The sequence below is a fragment of the Catharus ustulatus genome, chromosome 2 (assembly GCF_009819885.2).
Source record: "Catharus ustulatus isolate bCatUst1 chromosome 2, bCatUst1.pri.v2, whole genome shotgun sequence".
Lineage (NCBI taxonomy): Eukaryota > Metazoa > Chordata > Aves > Passeriformes > Turdidae > Catharus > Catharus ustulatus.
In genome coordinates this window covers 14,528,167-14,552,318 of record NC_046222.1, presented here as the reverse complement: position 1 = coordinate 14,552,318, position 24,152 = coordinate 14,528,167, and positions in this window count along the sequence as shown.

Below are 24,152 nucleotides of genomic sequence, written 5' to 3'. Positions count from 1 at the left end.
AATATAAAGTTTCCTGTACTATAATACTCTGTTAAAAAAGCATTTGGTATATGATTAATATTCTTATGTGTACTGGGAAGAGGGGTTCGGAGTCTAGGAGGTGACCTGAGCCTGGGGAAGGAGAAGGGGTGTATTTTCCATAAGTGAGTAAATATTTGCTTCTTTTGTTGTGGTTTCTGTTTCCCCACACACTAAATGATAACTTCATATTTGTTTTATATGGCAAGATAAAATTCCCAAATCAAGTCTGTTTTGCCTGTGACAGGACCCATGAAGAAATCTTCCTGTCTGTATCTCAACACAATAATTTTCTCACTCTCAAGTTTCCTCATGTTCTTCCTCATCCTAAGGAGGGGACGGGCAGCGAGTGACTGTGTGGGACCATGGCAGCCAGGTGGGACCAACTCATCACATCATGCAATGAATATTTTATCATTCCCAGAAATTTCACATAAAATGATGGCATAACTGATTACTAAGCACTTGCATTTTCAGGTCTTATGCCATGAAGAGTGATTTTTTTCTTTTTGCTTTCTTAATGTTTCCTTATCACACATGTGCACTATGATCCAGAAAATTTAAATCTGTTTTGCATTTCTCAACTAGTGCTCCTGCAGTTATGTCATGTCCATTTTTTCAAAGATACTCTCTAGTTTCACAGGAACATTTAGAAGAAATAAAGAAGGATCTGATACTGATGAAATATTCATTGCCCCTCAATATCTTTGCTTTAGATGTCTGTGTCTCAATTAGTACATTACGTGGGAGATGATTTAAGATATACTTTTGTGCAGTAAGTAATTCTAAATTATTAAAATAGATGAGAGTACAACTCAAAAGGATCACACAGAGCTGAGAGAAACAATTGCCAACTTCTTGTGAGATATTCTTTTTTCATTATGGTTATTAAGGTTTTCCTACCTTCCAAAGCTTCTTTCTCATAGTTTATAATAAACAGTGTGAAGCTATGAATCCAAACCCTCTGGGCCTGAAGACTTTCAAGTATTGAAAGATGGTACTAAAGGTCAGACCGGGAAATTTTCAAGCATTTTATAAAATTATGTGTCCAACCTTTCTTTGACATGAACTGGGAATTGTGTCTGAGAGCATATTTTACCAAATGACAATGAAACATACAGCCCTAAATTGCTTCAGCAGCTTTGAAATTCCAGGTCATAAAGGACATTGATCTTTTATGGAGCTCAGATACTAAGTACTGTATGTGGTCAACATTCATTGAATTTGCATAGGAGCCAGAGGGAAGTTTTTATTATTTCCTTTCTGTAGAATGGATTTACAGTTATCGAATATTTCTTAAAGTTGGATTTAAGAATACATGGTGTTGCTGCAGAGGTTAAGGTCAGGGGTGACCTTCAAGGGGAAGCACAGCTAAGAGATGAATTTAAGAAGATTTCAATAGGCCTTTGTCTTCCCATACTCCCTCATATTTACTTGGTCTTTCACACAAGGGAATAAGTGATGACTATTATATTCAGATATAGGAAGATATGATCCTTATATGGTGACAAGAAGTGGAGAGATCCAAGAAATTGACTAAATTAATTGCCATAAGTTTTTCCCTTGCATCTATAATATTCCTTAAGATTTTCTTACGGCAATAACTCATTTGAAAAAAATTATAACAACCCAGCAAATGTTTTCCATGGTCAATGACCATAAGGAAAAACAAATGTCTCTTTCTTCCTGTGAAGTTTGTCTTGATTTGAAGTAAGAATGAAATAAACCTCCAACTGCTTGTCAGACCTTTCTTCAGCTTCAGAATAGGAATCAGAAATGCAGGATATCTCATTAAAATAGAAATGGCAGGCCTAAGATGAGTTCTGAAGGATAGCAAAAGGTAAAGACTCCTCTTAAATACCATGGCCCTGCTAGTTCATTAAGTTGGGACTAGAATTGTTAGCTAAGTTGTCAACTGGTACTGAGAAGGAATTACACTGAAACAGCACTTTGATATACTCAGTGGGTGCAAAGATTTAAATATCATCTCTTTGTACCTAACAAGAATTAGATGTTAAACAAAATGTCCCAAAATGTCAGCAGAACATGTGCTGTTGAGAATTTTTTCAGGGGGCAAGTAGAGGGACCAATTAATTTTTCTAATACTATAGAAAGGACCTCTTTAGATAGTCTTTAGGGGATGTAAAAGGAAAGTGTGGTGAAAAAATCATTGAGGAATCATGAATTGCATGACCCAATTTACAGGATTCTTCTGTGAGTTAGGAACTCATTCTCTGTTATCTAATTCATCTGCAATCAGTCTTTCTGTGTTTTAGTTCCTTACATAAACACAATGGCAACACTAGCAGAACTAATTAGATAAGGTATTTCTGGGCTATGATGTTTTTGATTCAAACAGATTTTTTTCCCTTTATTAATTTCAATGATGAACTAAATATTTTTATTAAAAAAAATTAATAGATAAAACTCTTTGGAGATAACTTAAATTTTGTATTTTATTATATTCTACCTGGTTTCTTTTTATTTGATCATTTTATAAAAAGAATCATAAACAGCTCGTTGATCTATGAAGCATTAAAGGTAATAAACTCTCTAGTATTTTGAAACAATTTTTCCTTGAAAATTAAATTACATCAAACCCTATACAATTTTAACAAAAACAAAAAAATATGCTGAATAATATTTGTTACATATTTTGTCAGTTTTTTGTCAGATATTATGGGAGACATTGTCAAAAGCCTTATTAAAGTCAAGTTTTGCAACACCCACTTCCTTCTCAGCTGTGCTACTTTTTTTCTTGCAGAAGATTATCAAGTTGGTTAGGATGATTTCCTCTTCATAGGCCTGTAATGACTATACCTAGGTACCTTCTTACATTTGAAAATAGTTTGCAGCATTATTTCCTTGTGGGACCCATGTCAGCCTGACTGGCCTGTAGTTCTGTGTATCTTCCATCTTGACGTTCTTGAAGGTAGAGCTGACCCTTTCTTTTTTCCACTTGCCATAACCCTTCAAATATGACTGATAATGGCCTTGCAGTGCTAGTCTCCATCTCCCACAGCACTTGCTGAAGTACCCTGTTGGATCCCAGGAGCTATAATTCAGACTGATTAGGTGCTCCTTAACTCTGTCTTCCACTGAGAGCAAGTGCTCCTCACTGAAGACTGTCTTGTGGGTATAAGGTACTCAAGGTTTCTTCTACTTAAGATTTCAGAATTTCTTTACTTACTAGTAAAGACTGAGAGAAATAAGGTAGTGAACATGTTTTCTGTGTCTTTTGTCACCGGCTGCCTTCCCCCATTCAGCAGTGGGGCTACAGTTTTTCAAATCTTTCTTTAGCTACTGATAAACCTGTAGAAACACTTGTTGACCTGTAATTTTATTTTCCTAAATTATTATTACCTTAGTACATTCATTTTCAAGTGCCCAGACAGTATCCTTTATTCAAACAGGACTTCTGCTACCTTAGGCTTGCTCTACATGGGATTGGACCCTCCTTGGGTGTGGAGGAGGTTGTCCTGGACCCCTCTTCTCTACAGAACCAAATTCTATGGAGTCTGTCTTTCCAAATGTGTCTCTGAATAAGCCAAAAACCATCTCCTCAAATCCAGGGAAATAATGTTTTTTGGTTTTTTTTTTTTCCCTCCTGAATTCTGCCATCTCATGATGACTGAAGTCATGGCGGCCCTCAATACCCAGCCGCTTATTTTTTGTTTTTAATTATCTACTCTGCCAGTTCATCACTCCCCAAGTGTTGCTTGAGTGCCAGTCCAGAAGCTATCATCAATACACTGCTGAAACCTCATTGTTTGCTTACCCACTGCTGAGTTCCCCCACCACCACATATCAAAATGGTTCAAGCTCTCCATAAGGACAAGAGCTCCCAAATGCAAGACTCCCTCCAGTTATCTGTAGAAGGTCTTATCTGCATCTTCTCTCTGTTCAAGCTGTCAGCAGCACACCAATCTTGCTCTCTAATCCTGACCCCTCCCTCTCAACTATATCATCTCCCCCACAGTGCTTTTCCCCTGCTCTCTCACTCACCTAAAGAATGCCTTCCTGTAAATCCTGAAAGACCTAAAAGACACATCTACTGGCACCAGTCACAGTGAGACAGTATATACGTGATATAAAGTCACACAAACATTCTGGTGAGCAATGAATTACTTTTACAGGGTACAACAAGACATCTCCATGCAATCTCTCATGAGGAAATACATGAAGACAGTATTAGGAGTGTTATTAAACTTTTTTAATACAAATTGTAGTCTTCAGTAAAGGACAGTAGAAAGAACCCATTTCCAAACTCACATTCAGTGTAGTATGTGCAGCATTTGTTTTGAGGTGTTTAACAACATCTGATTGTAAGTGCATGTCTGCTTCTGACAGTGAGAGCAGAGTCAGGCCCAGCACCTGTGGAAAAGTTCTGTGAAACAAGCTGAAACTAGATCTAGTGGCTTGTGCAGTGAGTTACTGTGTGATTCAACATATGCACACACATACAACCACCATCATTTCACACTTCCTCTTGGTTAAACAGATTCTAATGCTGAAGCACTGTTTATCATAGTCTTTTTTATTAATCGATTCAGTTTCATTCTCCCTGTCAGAAGGGGTGTAAATTATTTTCTTAACACTTGTTTTCAGTGGTGAATAATTACATCTATTTAATAAAAAGTATTTTCTCTTAGTTCATGTCTCTGCACTGCTCTTTCTTACTTTTCTGCTTTTACTTGTAAGTGCAAGAGACTAATGTGCAAGTAGTACATAATCATATTGGGCTATTATTATGGATGAATAATGCATAAGTATAACAACAATATTTTGCTATCATCTGTGAGTGATTAAAAGTGAATAGCCATTGTAGTTGCCAAAATATGTATGTGTAGTTTTCTATAATGTTTTTGAATTATGTTTGTTTTCAACTTTCAATATTGAAAGTGTTTTGAAACTGGTTATTTTTTATTGTTTTTCATTAACATGTATTTGAATATATCAAAATTAAACACAGAGGAAGAGTAATGAAGGATTTTGTTTCAAAAAAACAATAAAAAATTAACAGTATCTTTTGACATCTTAAAATTAAACAAATATTTGAATGCCTATCCCACAGCTTCAAACACTGATTAAACCTGTTTTGAAAATTCTGACTAGTAACAGCAGAAAAAAATATAATGTCTTGTATCTTCATTCTTCTGCACTTTATGCATTTCACTACTGCAAATACATTAACTGATTTAGTAGTGAAAATTAGAAGAGATTTTAAGATGTCTTACTGTTGTAATTAATGGAACTTTACTGCCTGGTGGTCCAGAACAACCTGAAACTCTACCATACAGGAAAATCATTGAGTCTTTTCTCTTTTCCAAAACCCTGAATGTCTTCTAAACCAGCTCTTTATCTCTATTCAACCTCAAAATATTATGTATGAAAAGGAGACACAATATGTAAAGCCAAGCATTTATTTTTAGTATAGCTGAAATCTTAACAGTTTATTCAGAGAACTGTGAGCAGTCCAGATTTATCTCAGCCTTCCAGTGCTCTGAGCTCTCATTTCTGTATCTTCAGTCTTAACTCTGTAATGTCAAGGGATGAAATTACAATACTTTTATTGTAGACATGCTTATACCTGAATTAAGGTGCAAATGAGACCATATGCCCAAGTCAGTTGTATGGATTTTATTTAATGGTAAGCTTGAGGGAGAGAGGGAGAGGGAGAAAGAAAGAAAGAAAGAAAGAAAGAAAGAAAGAAAGAAAGAAAGAAAGAAAGAAAGAAAGAAAGAAAGAAAGAAAGAAAGAAAGAAAGAAAGAAAGAAAGAAAGAAAGAAAGAAAGAAAGAAAGAAAGAAAGAAAGAAAGAAAAGAAAGAAAGAAAAGAAAGAAAGAATATGAGGGTGTGGAGGAAGGAGATAGAATGACAGAGCATGTGTGGTGGATGGAGGATGTTTTATGCTGCCTTTTGCAACACTGTGGATCATGTGCAGGGCCCCAGAAATGAGTCTGGGACCACTTTGTGGGTCTTTGATGGTTCATGACTCCTTCCAAGATATGGCAGCTTCATCCCATGTCAGTGGAGTTGAGTCAGCTATGCCTCACCCAGAGGATGAAAACCCTCTGGCGTATGTGGGAATGCCAATGTCCCCTGGGAACATTGGGAATGTTCCAGTATTGTGAATGTCCAGTGCGAATGTGACCTTTCCAAAAGGCAATGTGGTTAGTTTCACAACTAAGCAAGTTTGTGTAAAGGAGGACAACAGATGTGATAAAAAGCCCAATCTGATCTTGGCAGGGTCTGCTTCTTATCCTGCCCAAAACTCAGCTTGTATCCTCTGGTGATGGGTTTTCTACCCCTCTGTCTCATGTGGACCAGAAACTTTGACAACGCACACTCAAAAACTCTTCCTCCCCCTTGTTTGGGGGGTACAATGTGCAAACTTGGCTTCAGGAAATGAGTCTGTGGGGTATGGCCTCCCCCAGCCTTATTTACCTCTCCTTAGATCTGAGACAATAGTACCACCTTTGTCTTACCACAATTTCTCATTAAGTGGCTTAACTCATAGTTTAAATTCCCAAAATCCATGAGGAATATTTTGGGGGTGGGGTAGGCTTTGGTGGTTGCAGGTTCTTTGTGCAGTTTGCTACAGTGTGCAAAATCCTTTGGTGATCTTAACAGAGTTTAAGACAATTACTATGTTAAAGTCTTTTACAGATGGCAGAGGCAGATGGGGTCTATGCTGAGTTGTCAGCATTTGGAGTCCTCTCCCAAGAACCATGAGGACCATTAATATCATATTCCTCCATGAGGAATATTATATGAATGTTGGTAGTTTCTTTGCCTCTTCTTCCTTCCTCTTGTTTTTCCTCCATAGAAAGGATACACCTTTCATTCACCTTGGATACACTTTCATACACTTTTCATTTATTTGGGATTTTTGTTGTGTTTTTTACACTTTGTTATTAATCCAGTGGTCTGCAACTCAATTTTAATTTCAAGTCTTGTGTGTTAGATTCTACATTTTTATCCTCCTTCTTTTGTCTGCAAACATGTTTTTCCAGCTTCATGTCTGCTTTTATTTTAACTGAGCACAGCTGAATTTTATATAGCAGGGGGAAGAGAGAGGAGCAGCACTCACCTCTTCTGATGTCATGCCCATATTTTTCTACATGCATCCTGTGTCCCCACTTCTCCAGGTCTCTGTACTGTCAGGTTGCAGGATTGCACAAATTATCACTCTACTCTGTTACAATTATAATCACAGGCAGAAAACTTAAAGTTTGACAACATTCAGAAAATATTTCAAATCCCCTTAATTCCCATCACCTATTAATAGCATGTGTGTGATTTTAACCCAAATCTATATTTGCCCTTAAGATGTAAAACATTTATTGTTTTAAATTTCATATAAAATGGTTTATTACTCTAAGATAATTTTGCCATAATGAATCTATTATTTTGAGAAAAATTTTGCTTAAATATTTCATTGTGTGTTTTTGAAGTATGATTCATAATGTTAAAGGGCATGGAGCTAGGTGCATAAAATTCATAACAGTAGCAAAAACTACTGAGAAGAACCCTATAGGCAAAATAGTTACTGCAGAAATTCATATTAGTGGATACACTTGCCAGAAATCCATTTCATTATTATTCATCTACAATACTTGTCAACAGTGAATTGAAAATTACCAAATTTCTGACTTAGTTTTTCACTATCTCTTTTACAAAACTTTCCATACAAGTTAAAATTGGGAAGTACTGTACTTATTGCCTCTTAGAATACAACATACACTAATATCTGAAACAAAGAAAGTAGTGAATGATTTTGTTTAAGTAAAACAAAGGCAATTAACTTGGTGGTATTTTCAGACATAGTCTGATTACTGATACACTATTTAGAAAACTTCTATTAAAGATAAGATTTTCTATTCTATGAGCATTAAAAAGATTATCTTAGTTACCTTTGTTCTGACAATAATATTAAGAAAGACAAAAATTCTTAATTAAGTGAATATCCACTCTGTAAAAAAAATTCTTATACTTTAAAGCTTGAACAGGAAGTCATAATGTCAGTTATAACAAAACGAAAATTTTTAAACAGTTCATTAAGAAGTTATCACAGCCTTTTGGTATTTTTTAAATATTTCTCATGGCTTTAATGATCTTGAAACACTATTTCATTGAGGAGAGAACATTTCATTTAACTACATGACACTCGAAGTTCTGTATTTTCATTAAAACATGCTTGGCTTGGTTTACCAATGGAGCTTTTGTTGGGTTGTCTGGACTGAAAAAACTTTAACTGTGGTTCCAAAAACTAGAATAAGTTTCCTTATTTGTGGTTAAAAGGAATATATGCATATGATCAAGATTGTCTCATCATGAAATGAAGAAATCCATTAACACTCAGAAATGTGGTAATTGATAATGTGACAAACATGGAACAATTGCAATAACTACAAGGGGAGGCTTCTGGCTTTAGGAAGTGATCATTTAGTTGTCTTGCTTTGCACCTTAAAAGCAGTTCTAGGTGGCTAATATATGCTGACTTGTTTCAGAAAGTTGTCTTTGATGTTTATTGATGTGAAAACCCCTTTTTCTCCAGTGAAAACCAGAGATAAAGGGGTTTTGAGGGCTTGCTTCAAGTGATTTTCATCAGGGAGATTGCTACAATGAGAAACTTAAATCTCATGCTGCAGTTCTTGACCTGTGAAACAGGGGACAAGAAAACCTAATAAGTTACTTTCAAGGAGTCTGTGGAAAGGATAAATTTATGACAGTGTTCTAGGAAATTTGAACACCATTATTTAGATCATGATTAGCCACTTTTGGCCCATCTAGTGGGCTAAAATAAACCAGGGAATATTAGTAATTAGTAGGGAAACATTGGTGGATTTTGGCAATATTAATAAGCATAGAAACACATAATGATTTTAATGTCGATAAGCACAACCCTAATAATTATCCACGAGTATTCCCATAAGCAGGACTACACCCTGATTAAAACTAAGGATGTGGAGAGTTGCAAAGTTACAAAGTCTCTGTGTTTGTCCACTGGGATGGGCCCTGTCTGGTAGATTCAACAATAGGCTTGGGCCCTAGATAAGTAGATGAACTTCTAAGGTGAATTGCACAGTGCATTTATTCTTCTTCACCTGAACAGCCTCCTACATCTCTTAAATTTTCATGTGCAATAGATTTATTTAGCTCATAAAACTCATGAATTTATCATGATTCATAATTCGTGTTTCATAATTCATTGTAGAAATAAAGTTGCCACTGACATTTAACACTTGGAAGTGTTTTTGCTTAAAGGTCACCTTTACAAATAAGTATTATTTTACTTGAGGGAAGCATTTTAACAAAACAGGTTGGTTTTTTTTTTTCAGTTTGATAATTCTCATGGTAATAGTTCAAACTCCAAAGAATTCTTAAAAGGAAATACAGCCTAGGTAGACCAAGAGAGAAATACTTGATATCAGTGTTACCTGCATCTAAAATCTTTTCTGGAAGTTTCTGAAAGGTTATGAGTGCGAAGCATAGAGATTTCTGTCTCCAAGAGTGTGTTTTTATAATGCCAGATAAGAAAGTTTATAAGATATCTCAGTTTACAAGATTTGTGCTTCTCAGAACACACACCACTTTGAAATGCATTTTCATGGTCTCTTCCTTCCACAAAATATAGAGGGACATACAACACGACATTAAGCAAGTTGAATATTATTGTTTTCCATAGTGAGAAAAAAAAAAAATCCTGTTACAATTTAAGCAGAAATGTGGATTTCTCTCATATAAGATGAAAAAATTATCCTGTCAATGCTGAAGAATGCACCACTAAAGCCAAACCCTTGACTAGGCACTGGAAGGAATAGAGTCATGTTCCAAAGATGTTCTTGAGAGATCTCAGAAAAAAATAACACAGTTCAAATAGAACAGGAAGGTCACTCCTCGGTGGTTCTTTTACTGTTACCTGTGCAAAACACAGCACCAGTGTGTGCCTGCATCCCATGACTGCAATTCTCTTCTCTTACAGTTCCTGAGCGCTGTTGTGAGAGAAAATGAAGGGATAGACAATGAAATGGGGAAAATCTGTCAGTGTCTACCAAAAACCTGTAAACTACTGAGGTAACTACAATACTGTGGTGTCCAGGGTCAGTGGGTGTACTGATGACTGTAACAAGAATGATTTAGAGGGTAAAAAACTCCGTCTAGCTTTGCATCCAACATAGATTCATCCAGAAGAACAAAAATAATATCAAAAAATGCAAAAATGAAAAAAAAAACCCAACAAAAAAAAACCCCAACAAAACAACAAAAATACCCCACAAAACCAAAAGGTAGTTGTCTTAGGGTGACTTTGTGATACTGTGTATCCTCATCTGTTCTGTGTCCAGAAATGGGTCTTATAGCTTTAAATAAGGTCCAGAGAAGGGGTGAAGAGGTGGAATTTTTCATGGCCTGTCTTCAAAAAACACAGAAATAAGGCTCTCAGAACATCACCAGGGCCCGCTATGACCCCAAGCTCTGGACTTGGAGAAACTGAGCCTCACCTACAGAAGGACCCTGAATTTGCCATCTCTTCAGAGCAGAGCAGCAAGAGGTTTAATTATTTAGCACAGATCACTTTTTTCATGCCTGTGGCATCCTGCTTGTCGATAAACAACTCTTTTTTCACTTTCTCCACGGGACTCTTTTCCAAACCGGTGGGGAGTTGCTGCTGGAAACTGCTTTCTTCGAGAGAAGACACCCCTTCGGTACATTTTCTCCTAAATTTGCCTCAAACCAGGACAGCAGTCTAATTTGACTCTGTGTTGAAACCAAAACCATTCTATAATGAAACCCACAGCAGTATAATTGCAATATGAACATGTACTGCTGTTATTAGAAATTTCTTAGGTGGATCAGGTGTTATGATCTGGTTTAAACCCAGATGAGCAAAGAAAATTAAGTCTCTATGTATAAAACAGTAAGAAATTTGAAAGCTCAAAATATACCCAAAAAACGAGATTCAAACCAAACTAGGTTAGATGTTGGTGGCAAACAACTGATATGTTTTATTTAATAGTAAAAGAAGCAAAGAGAAAGAAAGAGAAAAGGCAATAGGAAATAAATAGACAAACAAGTACACGTGGGGGATGGGGGGACAGGGGAGAGTGACAGGGGTTAGATGGAAGCATATCACCCATCCAAGGGTCCCAACAACACCTCATTGCTCCCTCCATCTGGACTTCTTAGTGGTGAGAGCCCCTACTACTGCTGCAACCACACCATGTCACACTGAAGAGTACAGGATCCCATGGATTAATGCAGGCTTTGGACCAAGTGGGAACATCCATGTGCCTCCCTTGCAGGGACCAGTTTGACACTGTCTCCTGTAACACTGAGTGTCTGCTGCACCATCTCTGGTGCAGGGTCTGGAGACCCCTTGGGGGACCTTGCATGGGCCATGACAGCCCTGTGCTGTGGATGAGCTTGGTATTAGGCTTGTGCTTTGTGAATGTCGCCATCCCCTGAGTTGTTACTTTATCTTCATCAGCACAAAGCCTCAGTCAGGAGGCCTATCCAGGTTATGGTGGTTGTCTCTGCAGCTTTCGTATTACAGTTTTAAAAGCCCTTCATGAAAATGTTTAAGTCATAAACTGTAACATTTCTGTGTGTAACAGTCAGGTACTACACCAAAAAATGTGATGGAAATTGCTCTGAGGTTGTTTTTCAATGCAAACCAAATTAGTTAAATAATTTGATCTGAAGGTAAATTCTTTAGGACCTAATTTTTTTCTAAAGTGACATTGAGAATTTTCCTACCATTGTTTTTGCTGGTCACACTCAAAATTTTGAAGTTCTAACTCAAATCCCTTTTCTTTCCTTTTGAAATAATATGAATCAAACTTTTCTTTCGTCCACCTAGGAGTCTATCACCCATGAGCTAGTGGCCTATCTTTCTAATATAGTATTTTTTTATTCTTCGTGGATTTCTACCTTCTTGCAGTAACAAAACCAAGGAAACTTTTTGATGTGGGGTGCTGAATTCAATCCACCACTTTAAGGTTTGATTAACAATTTATATACAGTAATTTCACGAATACAAGCCGCACCAATTTGACCAAAATTTTGGTGGAAACCCGGAAGTGCGGCCAATATTCCGGGGCGGCTAATACATTAACAAAATTCTAAAAGCTGCCAACACGGAAGTGAGAGCCCGCGGCAGCCCCAAGCCAAGCTGGAGCCCGGCCGGCCCCGGCAGAGGTGGGAAAGCCTGGCAGAGGCAGGGCCAGCAGTGTGGGGGGCGGGCGGCAGAGCCTGAGCCAGCAGGGCGGGGCAGGGAGGGCGGCAGAGCCCGGGCCAGCAGGGCGGGGGAGCCCGGGAGAACTGGGGCTAGCAGTGCAGGGGAGCATGGCAGAAGCAGGAAGGCCGGCGGGTGGGGCTGCCTGGCAGCGGGGGAAGCCCAGCAGAATCGGGGCCAGCAGCGTGGGGGAGCCCGGCGGTGCGGGGGCCTGCAGTGCCGGCCAGGGCGAGGAAACGCAGCGGCGGTGCAGACGGGAGGGGGCGGCCGGCGAGCCCGGCGGCGGCAGCCCGCCGGCAGGGCTAGGGAACGCGGCGCGGCGCGGCCGGCGAGCCGGGCGGCGGCGGGCAGGGCTAGGGAACGCGGCAGCGGGGCGGTGCTGATGGGAGAGGGGGGCCAGCGAGCCCGGCGGCTGCGGCAGTGGCTGGCCCGCCGGCAGGGCGAGTACGTAAACAGCGCAGCGGCGAGGCGGCCGGCATGCCTGCCAGCGGCGGCAGTGGCTGGTCCGCCGACAGGGCGAGTACGTAAACAGCGCAGCGGCGAGGCGGCCGGTATGCCTGCCAGCGGCGGCAGTGGCTGGGCCGCCGGCAGGGCGAGTACGTAAACGCAGCGGCGGGGCGGTGCTGACGGGAGAGGGGGGCCAGTGAGCCCGGCGGCGGCTGCAGCACCACCCGGCCGGCCCCGTCAGCAACCATGAGCGGGCCGAGCCTGCCTGGCCCCGCCCCGAGCCAGTAAAGCCCGCTATGCCGCGATCCTGTTACTAATTGGCCAATTTGTGAAAGCTGCGCACGGATTCTCGCTACGAACGAAAGTGCGGCTAATATTCGGGGTGCGGCTTATCTATTGACAAAGACAGCAACATTGTTGAGGCACCGGAAGTGCGGCTTATAATCCGTGCGGCTTGTATTCGTGAAACTACTGTAATTTTGTAGAGCATCAAAAGGATTGATGGGTAGTGCTTCACTTAAGTGTACCCTTAATTATGGCCATTAGGTCATTATTCCTTGCAGAGTTCACATCTCCCAGGAAATTAAATAACTCCCAAGATGGAAGTATTCACTTCAAATTTTCACTTTGCAGGTTTTGGATAAAAGAAAAGAGCTTCACTAACCTTTCTTACTGAGCTAATTTTTAATTTCCAGTTACCTTCACAGATACATGTACAAACCCCAAGGGATATTCTGGGTGATTTGAGAGTAAGGACATCTTTCCATTTTCTCTGAAAGTTTGAAGAACTTTGCTGGCTTCATCTGAGCTGAAATTTAGTTACCGTACGAATAAAGGGGGGAAATGCAATAATTTCAGGATATTACTCCTAGTTCCTGAAAGTGTCCTTCATGAAGTAGATTTTCAACAGTTAGAGCCAATACTTACTGATATAATAATTTTGATCATTTTCTCAATGTTTTTCAATGACAGTTCCTTAAACTCATTTTTTTCTGTGCCTTATGAAGCACTGCAAGTTATGTTACCTCTTCATCTCTTGTCTGCTTACAGAGGAGAGTATAATGTTGTAGTATACTAGCAATACAGTGCTGAAAATTGTGAAAAATACATTTTTAAAATGCTTTAAGAGATATATGGACAAATCTGCTTTAACTATAATTAGCTAACTGATAAATATAAGACCTATATGCCCTTTACTTTCTTTTCTGTTTAATGCAGAGAAGGGCTTGATGCCTTGTGAGGTATGAAATCAGTCTACATTATGAGATTCTTACTTTTGGGCTTATTTGATGGATAAATCTAGAAAAAAGATGACTCAGCCCTAGATGGAGTCCTATACCCAGGTAAAACCCATGATATTCAGTGGCTGGGTATAAAATTTCAGCAGTGAAATAAGTAGCATTCAGTTCTGAAAAACAGGAGTCTTGGACTTGTCCTTGGTATTGTAGTTATTGCTCTACTCCTAAAACACAAAGTACTGATTTCTTAGACGTATTTCTACAAGCTTTCAAAATGGAAATAGCATTCTGATCCAGCAGCAAATCCAAGTGGGACATGGGTAAGGTATAATTCTCATTCTTTTTTTCCCTGCTAAGTTCTTTGGATTGCTAGCGAAACAAGCAACCAATACATTTCACTGTCAATCACTTGAAAAAGAAATTACTTTTCCTTATATCTTTTAAGATCTTTCAGTATGTATACCCAGCTGCTTTTCTTTATTATGTTTTTCTTTAAAATATGCTGAACTATTTGAAGCAGCTTTGGTAGGAGCACAAAGGCCATAAAAGCAGCGTCTTGATGAATTTTTATTTTGCACTGTGTGCTATTCATGTAGAACAGTAGAAAACTAATGTGGAAAGTTTTGAAATTCACGGATGATAAAAGAACTTCCAAAAAAACCCTTTTTCAGGTCTTCTTGATTTATGAGCCTGGGTTTGTGCCAAGAACAGCAACTGAGACGTTTCAAACACTTAATCACCAGTCTTTGTAGGATGGCTGTAGCACCACAAGGCAGAGCAGCCTTGGATGCCAGTGAGGACTGACAGTAAGACGTGGGACAACCTACTTAACTCTGCAGGGAATTTAACCTCTGAAATAGTACAACAAGGTACCAGATGTCCAAACAAAGGTCGTACATGAATCTTATGAAGATCAGATTGTTTCCAGTGCATGAGTTGTCTATCTTCTAGTCCCAGGGAAAAAAAACCTGCTGAATTTCATTTATATTTTCACTTTGTTGATTTTTTTTTAATATGTCAACATATAGGAACTAATGAAAATAATTGTGAATAAAATACATTAAAATTTAAAACTCCCACATCAACATACTGGAGGGATTGGTTATCCATTTCCTATTTTTGATTCTCTGGAACAAAATATTTGATTCTGCAAATTAATTTACTGGTACTCTTAACTCTTATTAGTCCACATCAATTTGAATTAATGCAAAACACAATAAGTTGAAAAGTCAATTTAGCAATTCTGAAATCTGTTTCCATTTTTTAAATTAATAAATTAGAGAATTTAAAAAATATTTTTAGTTTAATACTTTTGTTTATTTATCTTGAAGGCAAAATCAATTTTGGACTTTTAGAAATGAGCATATGCTGTTTCCTAAATTGGTAAAAAAGGCCTAATCCAAATTCTTGAACCAGAAATCAAAGCATCTTAGAAAATCTGGACAAGATTGATACAGTTTAAAAGAAAGTTTTTTTATCCAGTGTGAGGAGAGCCATTTTGCATTATGAAATGATGGGACATTCTTATGAAACATTTGGCATAAATTCTTATTCCCACTATCTTCCTAGTTTTGATAATATTTCCAAAAATACTGTTAGTTTTGTCACATCAGTGTTAAAGGTTTATAGCTTCCTACATGTTTCTACAGACATTCTTAAAAGAGTGCATCTTTTGTTTTAACAGTGTTTCACTTAATTTCTATGACTGTCCCTTACATTTATCTTTCATTTTATATACTTGAAAACTGGGAAAAAAAGTACAACTTGATTTTAAAAATGGTAAATCATTCCAAAGAAACATGTTACTTTAAAAAAATCTGTAGAAAAGGACATAGAAGAGCTCAAATTTATCTAAACTTAATTTTTCATGAGACCTCATGTGAAATTATTAAATCAAAATGGAGGACAATGTGATACAGTTTTAGAAGGGTGGGATGGATAAGTCAGATTTATAAACTGACTAAAATAGTTTCACAGCAAGACAGAGAATAATATTTGTACTGACAGATAAACAACCTGGAGAGCTTTATAAGCAGAGAACCACAGACTGCTCCTCAACTGTCTGTATTTAATATTTTCCTTTAAAAATTTGGCACACAAGCTGAAAAAAATAATTTAGAAAATGACAAAAATGTATTAAAGTAATTCATCAAGAAGGGAATAAAATTTATAAAACAGAAATCATAGAAACCTGAAGTTTTTAATGTATAGTGCTGTGTTCTTTTTCAGAAAGTGACAGGAGGAAAGAGATATGGTTACATCTCACACACTGTGGGATCCATTTGTACCTTTTCTATTTAACTGATGACAAGCAAGACTGATTATACTGTTTGTTAGATGGTGCCAGCACAGACATATGGATTCTATCTTTCCATGTAATACTGGATAAATGTTCCAGAGCACTCAGAGTCAGTTTGGTCATCTTGATATCTTTCTCTCACAAAAAATAATTTTAGCTGAGGAGCATGTGATTGCAGTTTACATATGGGATTGCAGTTCATCTAGCAGATAAGAACAAAATTACGTTACTGACATAAGAAAAAAATGGACCAATTTAACTGTTAAAAGAAAAAAACCCCTGAAATTTGATAAAATTCAGGTTAACAAATGGATGGCAAAAGTAATTTTCTTTAAGAAGAATGTCTAGGACAAGAAATTGAGTAGTTAGAAGACTGATTCTGACATTTATGGTCAGATGAATTATAGTAAATTTCTAGTCCTCTATTTTTCTGTTTCATTGGATCTTTAATTTCCATGAGACAGTGTAATATCATTTGAATCAGATTACATTAAATACTGTAGAACCTTAAAATAACTGAGGGATGAGAACTTTATGGTTTTATAGGTTGAGCCTCCTGAGTAAAAACAGAATAATTTCTATGATGTGCTAGTTATTCCTGCCTACAAATCTGCAAGAAAAGCTTGCTTTTAAGTCATTGACAGAATTCCAGTTTTATCATGATTTTTGAGCTCCTTACTCTGTGGAAAGAGTTATTTTTCCATTACTTTTAAATGGAACGTTTTTATAATATCATTATAAAAATATGATAGAAGAATAATAAACACTAACAAAGTAATAGAAATTTTCCACTAAAACTTTAAGAAAAATAAGTGAGAGAAATCTAGCATGGGTGGATTTGCAAAAGTCAGTCATTGCTTTGGAAAACTAATTACTCAAGAGAAAAACAAAATCACATGAAGTGAACAGGACTCTGGAATTGTAAGACTGGAAATGGCTAGAAGACACACTAAATCACTTTAAACAGATCAGTTTATCTTGTATTTTCTTGTAAAATAAATTATAATTTTTCTTTGTTTGTGAAATGGAGAAAAAGTCATCATCATGCTACTTTTAGTTTATTACATTGAAAAAATAAAAGGAGTATCAGTTACAGTCATCAAGAGCGAAATTATTGCAGTCAGGTCGTAAAACTTCACACCAAGGAAAAAAAATCTAGTTACAGTGCCAAAAAAGCCCACTAAAAGAAAATTAATTATTCCCTATCAATTACTGACAAGATGGGGTTCATTGCATGGATGAAAAAAGCCAATTTATTGATTTTACAAATCAGTTTTTATACTTTCCCAGATATAGCTAAAAATAGCAACAACTGCACGATTGGTGTTTGTGAGTAACATTACTTAATCAGAGCCCTGCACAGAGTTTTGCACAGACCTGCACAGACCTTTGCTTCCTCATTCAGGGTTCTGCCTTGATTTGCCAGGGCTTGCAGTCCACTTGATTTGGCACTTCAGTCATGAGCTGATCAGTGCTCTGAGTCATATTCTCCAGCTCCATTCCCATAGCTCTCCACCCTTAAACCATTTAAATAAAAAAATTACATTGGTTTAATCCAAATTTAAAAACAAAAATTAAAATTTAAAAATAGAGCATATGTCTGGAAATTACATAATATCACACCTTCAAATAGCAAATATGGACCTGTTCTAGTAGTCTGAGTGACTTGTACAGCCTAAGGAAAGATAACTTATATTGTTGTATCTGGTTTTAATAACAACATCCATTTTTGGTCTTTTGACCCTTCTGAATTGATGAGCTTTAATTTAATTTAAAGGGATCACTGGAACTCAGGTCTTTCTCAGCAAGTGCCAAAGTGTCTTCCCTTCCCAAAGCTTTTACAACTGCATTTTTTTCACATATGGCTAATTCTGAAGATGTTGTCTGTATTAGAATCTAAACTACAGAAGAGGTTTTTTTCACTTATTACAACAGAAGTACAAGGAAGTATTTATTGTTCTCTTTAAAATTACTCACTTTAGGTGAATTTTCACTTCATTCAGGAGATAAGGTTGACCAGATGACTCTGAAAATAGAAGCACCACATTATTAATTTAGGAACCAAGGTGAAAGTGCTGGTAATTAACATAAGATACAGTATCTCTTTTAAAAGGAAGCAAGACATAAGGGGGAACAAAATGACTGGATTCTCCAATCATTTACTGAATCTATTCATGGTAGGAACCAATTATTTTCTCTCACTGTCTCTTAACATAGAAAATTTGGGTTTGTAGGGGAAAAAATTGCCCAATCACAGTACTTTGCTCAATCAAAAACCAGTTTGTTGTTTCTCTCCTCGGTTCAGTGAAGGTACAGACATTTTACCAACAGTGAAGGTGTTGGTTACCTCTGCAGTGTGTAAGTGTGAAGGTTTTGGCAGTGAGAGTGCTGCTGGGGAGCCCTGGCTTGGATCAGGGGATGAGGAGGAGTAGGGAAGGACATGCTTGTGTCCCAGCGGGGATTTCTCTGCAATCTCTGGAGGAGATCAGGTGGATTAGGTAGCCCACAGAGATTGCAGCAGAGCAGATCTCAGCACTGCAGCCCATGGAGAACTCCATCCTGAAGCTGGATCATGAGCAGGACACTTGATAGTCCATCTTGGAGCAGGCTTATCTGAAAGGACTGCAGCTCATGATAAGGAACTTCACTAGACCTTGATGAAAGGAGTTCAAAGGAAAGAACAGCAGAAAGGAGCAGGTAGAGACTGCCTATTCCCCATCTCACCTGCACCACTCAGGGGAGGTAGGAGAGGGAGGAATCAGGGAGTGAAGTTGAGCCTGGGAAGAGGGCGACTATGGGAAGGGGGTGTTTTTGTTAATTTTCTTCTTTCCATTGAGCTATATCTTAATTGACAATAAATTAAGTTACTTTTATAACCATGTCTGTTTTGCCCATGACAGTAACTGATGTATGATCTCCCTTTGTGTCAGTCCATGAGCTTAATTTTATTTTCTCCTCCTGTCCTACTGAGGAGTGGGAAGAAGTGAGCAGGCATACAACATGTCTTTTATTATTGTTCATCAATTGCAGTCAGAAATCATGGCAATAGTTTTATGTTCCTTCCAACTTAAAAATAATCAAATCTGTTTTCCAAAATAGCCATTGTGTCACATACCATGGGCTTGCATGTCATCTTATGTCAGAGGATTGTTACAATGAAGAATTGTCTTTCCAGTTATCAGTTAAAGCTATTGTAGTTTTCCCAGCCTTTCAGTATTTGCATATTTTTCATCCAAATACTTTTTTGTGCAAAACCTGAAAGTAGCTCCTGAAGCAGAGAATTGAATCCACAACATCCTTATGCTTAATTGTGTATAATGTTTAGGATTGTATCTCTTTATGGATCAATAAATCTTCAGATTAAAACAGGATGTGAGAGAGACCAATGTCATCACTGGTAGAGAATTCAAACCCCAAGATTCTTATGCTGTAGATGAATTCACTCCTCACTGAAGTCAGTACTGACTATTTGTAAAATCAGTACAAGACCAGCAACCTGTTATCAGCAATGTTATTACTGTGTTTACTGAGTTACATGACTGTCGTAGTTAGTGGATTGCTTAATATTAGGATTGGTTGTTGCACTTCATTTGAGTGTACATCAAACTTCTAAACTCTGATAAACTGATAATAATTTTGCTCATTTGCAGAAGTGAAATGTTGGGTCTTTGGTGCAGGAACTGGTTATCTTTTCAGTAATTTTCCAGGGTTTTAGGAACTACTTTCTCTTACTGAGTTGTTGCTAAATTTAGCTTGATCATGACTTTAGAAGCTAAATTTTAATGCCCTCCAATAAATGTACTTATGTGTAGCTATCCATGTATGGATGCATATTATCTGTGTACTAAAATGTCAGCAAATATCTGCAGAAGACGGATACCTTTTTTCCAGGACAAAGTCACTTTTTTTCCTGTTATCCATCCTCTGTAACCAAGAAATTGCACACTATAAACTAAAATTTAATTTTGGTCCTGGTAAGATTGATAGTAGTTCAAAAGTCTCTGGCATGCTAATTTCTGCAAGCTGATGTGTAAAATGTGCAGTTAACTAAGCCTGTCATTAAGAATGCCTTTTATTGCTAAATAAGTAGTTTATAATGTGCTAGCTAAGGTGCCTTGCACTTTACCACAGACTTGAAAGGCAGGATATAATGGCAGTTCTAATGATACTCTTTACAAATCATGACTAATCTAAACTGAAGTAACCTCTGCAGTGAGCTCTCCTCCACTTATGTCAGGATTAAAATATAAGAATATGTGAGCAAAAATATATGAACTTATTGATATGATGCAAACTCCCACTTAATTTGGTCTTTTAGTAACTTGTTTACTCATATGCACTACTGTTTGCCATATAATCTTACAAGTTAACAAAAACTCCGTCAGAATGAACCATTATTTGGAAAACATTTATTCAGATTTTTTTTTCTGCAGTTTTTGTTGACACTATTGAAGCATTCCAAGTTTATATAGAATGAGGACTCCAAGATTTTTACTAGGGAACATTTAGATATCAACCTTTTACTTTGTAATGGGGTCTTATTAGAAAATGTTTCTCACAGATTCATAGAACCATAGAATGGGCAAGAACATCTTTCACCAGATCAGGATCAAAGCTCCTGCCAGCCTGACCTTGAACACTTTCAGGGCAGAGGTACCCACAACTCTGGGCAACCTCTTCAAGTGTCAAGCACTTCACATGGGTTCTTGCAAGAGCAGATGGAGGTGGGGAATCACCTCCCTTCACCTGCTGACAACACCTCTTTTTATGCAGCCCACGATGCAGTTTGCTTTCTGGACTTCAAGTGCACATTAATGACTCATGTCCAGTTCTCTGTCCACCAATATCCCCAGGTCCTTCTCCCCAGGGCTCATTCATCCTTCCGTCTTTGTGGATGTGGGGGGTTTCCTCAACCCAGATGCAGGAGATTACGCTTGGCCTTACTGAATTTCATGAGGTTTGCATGAGCCCACTCCTCAAGTCTGTCAAGGTGCCTTGGAATGGCATCACTTCCTTAGAACAAACCAGCTGCAGCACTCACCTTGTATCATCTAGAGACTGGCTGAGAATGGACTCAATGCCATTGTCCATGTCACTGGTGAAGATATGAAGTACTATTGGTCCCAGTATGGACTCTTAAAGGACACCATTCCTTACTGATTTCTACTTAGAAATTGAACTTAATCTTTGGAGGCAGCTAGCCAGATAATTCCTCACATATTAAAGAAGCTACCCTTTAAATACATATCTTTTCAATTTAGATACAAGAATATTGTGTGGGACCACGTTAAAGGCCTTGCAGAAGTCTGTGTAGGTGGCACCTGCAGGTCTTCCCTTGTCCATTGGTGCAGTTGCTCCAGTGTGGAAGACCACTAATTAGTCAGGCATGGATTCCTCTTGGTGAAGCCATGTTTCCTATCTCTAGCCACCTCCCTGTCTCTCACATGTTTGGACATCTTCCAGAAGGACATGCTCCATGATCTTAGAGGCTGACTGTGGCTGACTGAATGAAACTGATATAATATAAAATGTAATGAGTAGACAGTACAGAATATGGCAGCCCACATTGCCACAAGATTTATTAATTTTTTTGGCAAGTTATGTGTAATCTTGGGCTATTTGTGTGATTGTATATTTGATTTGGATATACATCCTTCTTTCATGCCCATTTGATGTGAAAATTGATTCTTATGCACAATCCTATAATTCAAATGGGATGTGTGTAAAATATATCAGGAACAGATCATGGAACATGTTGTATGAAATATGCAACTACAGTAATTTCACGAATACAAGCCGCACCAATTTGACCAAAAGTTTGGTGGAAACCCGGAAGTGCGGCTAATATTCGAGGGCGGCTAATACATGAACAATATTCTAAAATCTGCCAACACGGAAGTGAGAGCCCGCGGCAGCCCCAAGCCAAGCTGGAGCCCGGCCGGCCCCGGCAGAGGTGGGAAAGCCTGGCAGAGGCGGGGCCAGCAGTGTGGGGGGCGGGCGGCAGAGCCTGAGCCAGCAGGGCGGGGCAGGGGGGGGCGGCAGAGCCCGGGAGAACTGGGACTAGCAGTGCAGGGGAGCATGGCAGAAGCAGGAAGGCCAGCGGGTGGGGCTGCCTGGCAGCAGGGGAAGCCGAGCAAAATCGGGGCCAGCAGCGTGGGGGAGCCCGGCCTGCGGGGGCCTGCAGTGCCGGCCAGGGCGAGCAAACGTGGCGGCGGTGCAGACGGGAGGGGGCGGCCGGCGAGCCTGGCGGTGGCCACCCCACTGGCCGGGCAAGCAAACATGACGCGGGGCGGCCGGCGTGCCTCGCAGCGGCGGCGGCGGCCGGCCCGCCGGCAGGACGAGCAAACGCGGCAGCGAGGCAGAGCTGACGGGAGAGGGGGGCCATTGAGCACGGTGGCGGCTGCAGCACCACCCGGCCGGCCCCGTCGGCAACCATGAGCGGGCCGAGCCTTCCTGGCCCGGCCCCGAGCCAGTAAACCCCGCTATGCCGCGATCCTGTTACTAATTGGCCAATTTGTGAAAGCTGCGCACGGATTCTCGCGATGAACGAAAGTGCGGCTAATATTCGGGGTGCGGCTTATCTATTGACAAAGACAGCAACATTGTCGAGGCACCGGAAGTGCGGCTTATACTCCGTGCGGCTTGTATTCATGAAACTACTGTAATCTGAGCAACTAATCTGAAACTCACAAAGCATTCTTTAGAAAACCGCTGAAACCATTGTTTACTGTATCTGAAAAACTGATTTACATGTAGGAGTTCTCCAATTTATTCATTGCCAATAGTTTCAATGCCAGTAAAATTAGATTAAGAATAAAAATGCGTTTATAGTCTAATTATATCACTGATTGATATTGCTGATACTAGAGATAAGAAATCACAATAGCCCTTGCAAGGTAAAGAATTAAGTATTTTTCAGGTGAATAGATTGCAAAGTTGCTACTCCTTGCTATCAAGAATACAGAGAATAAATTCAACTTCATATTATCACAATGCAAGGAAGAATCAAAGAAAATGTACCTTTAGGGACCTTGTCTCTTGGCAGTAGTTCCATAATAATGAGTTTATTAGCTTAGGTCCCTTTAGCATTTTGGAGTTTTAACAAACTCATAGCAGTGAGTGCTCACAGAGTTTTTTAACAGTTAATAATCTTAATGACTTTAGTCATTTTGTGGGAGTGAAGAAAAGGGTGAAAATACGCATAGAAATTGTTAATTATATGATTACTTGATAAATTATATAGGAAAAATAATCTTAGTTACAAAAAGGAAAAAATATTTGGCATCTAATAAGAATGTTGTCTTTGAAATCCTTCACTTTGTTATATTAGAGTGTGGGGTGCACTCAATGAAGTGTGATAATTTTAAATAAATGTGACACATAAAATACACTCAATTGACTGTTTATAACAAATTTAGAGTAGTAAAAATTGTAAAATATTTTTGTGACAGATAAAATACACTCAATTGACTGTTTATAACAAATTTAGAGTAGTAAAAATTGTAAAATACAGGGCAACTGGCTGCAACTGGTTCATAGAAAAGAAATCAGTTTCATTCTAACACTTGTGTCAAAGAAATTAACTCCATGATTGTAATTTAATTTGTCAATGCCATTATTCATTGAGAAAGACAAGCTCAGTAGAAACATCAAGAGATGGAGAACATGTTAGATAAAAGACTGATTCAAAGAGCTGTTCCAGATAAACATATTTGTCAGTGATAGTACAATTCATATGTGTGCTTAGCTTCTTCAGTTTCTAGAAACATCAAGATGGATGGTGTCATGTGCATTTGGTAGGCACAGATGGCTTGGCATAACTAGTATTAATTTCATGGCTTGAAAAGAGCATTGCCTGCAAAATTAATTCAAACAAGTCCATGTCTGGGAATACTGGGACTTCACAGAACTG